Below are 4461 nucleotides of genomic sequence, written 5' to 3'. Positions count from 1 at the left end.
TGAGGGCAATACAAATTGTTTCATTACAATCAATGTTAATATTTGAAATAAAGAATTACAGCCAAATTTATGTTGGGGTTTTTAATTAATTGTGTGAAGATGTCAAATTTGATGTATACAAATAACAGTCCGGTAAGTGTTGCTTAGCGACACTTACCGGCTCTGATGCTGTAATAACTCACCTACCGGACTCAAAATGATAGTGTAATCGAACATCTACCGGACAGTATGAAATAAAAGGTACATACCATACTGAGTAGTATCATTGAATAATAAATCAGATTTATTATTCAATGGTAGTATTTTTTATTACGAATACAACGATGCACACAAAAAAACAAAAGTTGGAAGCTGTTGGTTTCAGCAGGATGGTGCACACACAACGACATTATCATACGATGGCAAATATGTCGGAACAGTTTCCAACTTTTGTTTTTTTTTGTGTTACATCGTTGTATTCGTAATAAAAAAAATGCTACTCAATACAGTATGTACTTTTTTTTACGAACCGTATAAAAAAATAAAGAAAATTTCTGCTGTCTTGCAGAGCTCAAAAAGTGGCAATGAGAAGGTGTTTCTTTTATTTTTTCTCATCTGTTCAAAATCAGAAAAAAATTAAAACGATGTCGGCAAATTTCGATTTTTCTGGCTTATCTTCGGAAGTAATCGAAATTTGCTTCGGAGATTCCCATGATAGACATTCTTATTTTGGGCAGAGTGTACCTGTACTTTTGCCAGATGCCAAAATTTGATTTGATTCTGATACGCTTCAGGAGTAAGTGGAGTACATAATTAGTAACCAGAAATGCCAATACATCTCTACTTCTCGCTTTTCAGGGGAATTTTTCCAAAGAACTTCCTAGTCAAAAGTTCCGTTGATCATTTTGGTAAAAGGTTTCCCAAATATCTCTACCCTCCCGTCTCTTCATACTCCATCTGTTTCTTTTTCGGGTGGTGGAGAGCACTATTTAAACACCTTCGACTCGTTCCTCCAGAAGTCGATTTCTGCTGAAATTTTTTACTAATCTGAAATTGTTATAAAAAGTTCCTTATAATGGTACTATACAACAAAATACCTTCCTCCACTGAACTAAAATATTGAAAATACGTAAATCTTTTTCGCTCTTATGTGATCCTAGTACAATAGTTTTTAAAAGAAAGGAATCATATTTCAAACTGTACTAAATAGCTATTTTCCTAATTCCATAAACTTTAAAAGAAAATTTATATCAGGACATAGTGGGTGAGAAGGTTTTTTCGAATGCATCTCTTACTTCCTCGCGTATTTGTGATGTTGATAAATGAAGTTTTCCTAACAAATTTTTTATCTGTTCGTTTTTCAATGGTTTCAATTCAGTTACCTTGACAAGAGAAATTGGCTTTTTTTTTAAATCATGCTAACACTATACAATTTCCCAAAGGAAGAGGAATACCTACATTCTCGCGTTTTTCGATTTCAATGAATAACGTGGCTATGAGCTAGTAGATTCTCTAATCTAACCATTTAGCAATATGCAATATAATAGAAAAACCAGTGATTTACTGAAATTTTATTTTTTCGAATTTATAGGAAATAGTGTGACTACACAAACGAACTATTTTTACGCGTACTCTCTGAAAGGTTGTTCCCGCTCATCAAAGGAACAACATACCTTTCCATTTAGGCAGTTCCCAGGAACGATATCGGTATCATCACAATCGGCCTTGCAGACGCCATGCACTCCATCGTTGGCAGTGTCACAGTGACTAGCTGTGGTCATTAACACCTTAATCCATTCCAAATTCTACTAGTACTTACCATCATGCTCTCGATAAAAAAGGGGCTGAGCCAGATTTCCATTCATCGCCCAGCATATTAAGAATACCGTTAAAATTATTAACTCTCGCATTTCGCGTTTTCTGCACAAATGGGCAGAAGCAAATTGGTCGGCGTGTTATATAGGCACTTTGTTGCGAGAATTAATGGCATATTTGTACATTACTTTGTAATTAAAGCGGCAGCAATTCCGTTTCCACACTTTTTTATAACCTAATCAGGTTCTCTCAAGGTTCCACTCTGGACTGTTGTGTAATGTGCGAAAGATATTACTATTTTATGTCGCATTTGATTACGCTCTCGTGAAAAGGAAACAATTTGTAATATTAATAAAAAAAAGCTGATAAATCAGAGAGCTTTTTCGCTCGTATGCATGAATAGGTTTCGAAGACATTGCATTGTCATGGGTATATAGTCTAATGGAACATAGATTTATTATCTATGGACCACACTAAGAAACAATTGAAGTGTGGGGTTGCTGTTGAAACATGGCAAAAGAAAATGAACTTACAAATGAACGGAAGACTGATCTACCAAGTTAACCAAAAAGATAGCATTTGCCGTTACTTCCGCGTAATTGCCTCATTTATTAGTTTCAAGATTCCACCGTGGCTAGATTAAGTGGCCCTAGAACGTTTAGACCCGTATATCATCACAGACGTTCAAAAAATGGTACTATTCATATATTTTTGCTGAAAAGGATGAAGAGGAAATTGTCAAAGAAACGCTCATACTACTATAGCGCATTCACGTTCTCCAATATCAATCTTGCTCAAATGGCGGGTCGAGCTAAAAATGTGATGTCATTCCCGTAAATATCAATATAAAATTTAAGAAGGGATAGAATTAGAATACCATGGAAAACATCTGCACGACCTCGGCCGGCGAAACAAAGCACTATTGTAATAAGAAATCTATAGCACTTGGATGGCCTCTAGCGGCAAAAATAAAGAAGTAAAGTAATAACAAACGGGTTTACAAAGGAACACTTAGATAGTTTAAGAATATCGAATATAAACGAGAGTAAGGTTACTTAAATGGAATTTAAATCGGGAATATCAATCGATAAGAAAATATCGTTTGAAATTCCTTCCAATCTTACACCCTTGTCATAGCGATTTTTGATTTGAACTGCAATTGCTTCATCAATATGGGCGTGTTAAGCTCCATGCCATGCGTGGAAACGTAAGTAGGTTGACGCATTTTGCCTCTTCTAAAATACTCCATTATTTCTCTACATTGAACTATCGTTGAAAAGCACTTACGGAACAGTATTTATCACACTTTCCACTAAATATTAATAATTAAAACGTCATATGTGAATACGTTCTACTGTCTCCCTAAATTACGATACAATTTGTCACCAAAGTAAGGCACGCAGTAAAGCAACACTAAACAGAATTCACCTTCAACAACAGGTGAAATTTCCAGGGTGATTTTTCTGCAACCCTGTAATTAATGAAAGTTCTCAACACCATACATGAAAATTGTGGTTGCTGAAAAAGGCAGACTTAGGGTGGAGATTATTGGCGGGGGTAATGAAATTAATGTACATAAAACTAAAAATATGGAGAAATCATTCGCAAAATATTGGCGGGGGGTTTAACTTCCCTATCAAAAATTGCCGTTTTCCTCGTTTATATTTCACCCTGTTTTTCTGGCGGGGCGGAGTAGCGTAAATTATCATTTATTGTTGTTTTGAGATCCGAAACTTATCTTTGCATTCGCCAACATACACCAATTCTTAACTTTTAAACCCTTGTCTTCTGTAGGAAAGATGCAGATGTAGTTTGCTATACCTTCGTTCTTTCTCATCATTATCTGCAGGCCTCCCAGCTCTATATCTTCAATGGGGTGTTAAATCCCGAATTGAATCACGGAAGCCGCGGTAACTTAGCTACCGCACTTTCTAGCCGGATTCAGGCTTTGGTTTGGTTCATTTGATTAATTAACACCCTTCTTGAAAACACTGGTAACCGACAGAAAGCATTAGGAAACCTTCCCTAATGAGAGTATATCTTTACTCGTAAAAGAAACATTTCGGAGGGAATAAAGCAACAGATACCTCTTATCTATCTTAGTTTATAAACGCGTAAACTTTAATGCGACTACAAATTTGCGACACAATTCTCAAAGCGGGGCTGTTTTAATCTTAGTTTTCGCGAATGCCGTCTAAAGTAATTTAAGGGGAAAACGATTTTATTGCATAATAAGTTTCTTGTTTGGAACGATTTGCCTGCATCCTGAAACGTGCTAAAGGAAACCAATGCGTCTCAGTGCTGAGATCTCAACTGCCAAATACATCTAACGGTATTGTGTAGATTCCACCTACATCTTTCGAATCGTTATCATTCGCATCTCAATTAGTGTATAACGTTCAAGTAAAGCAGTACATGATGATTGCCTTTAGCTTGATGTTAATGATAGATAAGTTATCTAGGTAGGTATTCGGTTACCATCTCGGATTGCTAACAGAGCTGTGGGCAATATGAGAACTAATTAACGCGGAAATTACTCCCGATTGAGTGTCTACCTATACTGTTTAATTACAATCAAGAAATTGAGAGTGGCAAACGAATTCGCCTAGTGAAAAAGGGTGTCGAACTCTTTGTAAGACAGTCGTTTGTGTAAATTTCCCCACACAA

At 36.1% G+C, this 4461-nt stretch overlaps 1 long non-coding RNA gene across 1 annotated transcript; it reads right to left on the bottom strand.

Annotated features, from left to right (window-relative positions):
- Window positions 1-1535: 1535 nt before the first annotated feature.
- On the bottom strand, window positions 1536-2039 carry LOC116170844. Its single transcript, XR_004145328.1, has 2 exons — window positions 1799-2039; window positions 1536-1750 (listed from the first exon to the last, which is right to left on the bottom strand). It is a non-coding gene; the product is annotated as an uncharacterized LOC116170844 (long non-coding RNA).
- Between the last annotated feature and the right edge of the window lie 2422 nt (window positions 2040-4461).

The sequence above is a fragment of the Photinus pyralis genome, unplaced genomic scaffold, assembly GCF_008802855.1.
Source record: "Photinus pyralis isolate 1611_PpyrPB1 unplaced genomic scaffold, Ppyr1.3 Ppyr1.4_LG5, whole genome shotgun sequence".
In the NCBI taxonomy this organism is placed as follows: Eukaryota; Metazoa; Arthropoda; class Insecta; order Coleoptera; family Lampyridae; genus Photinus; species Photinus pyralis.
Note: the sequence above shows the minus strand (reverse complement) of the source record. Positions and strands in the feature narration are given on the sequence as shown.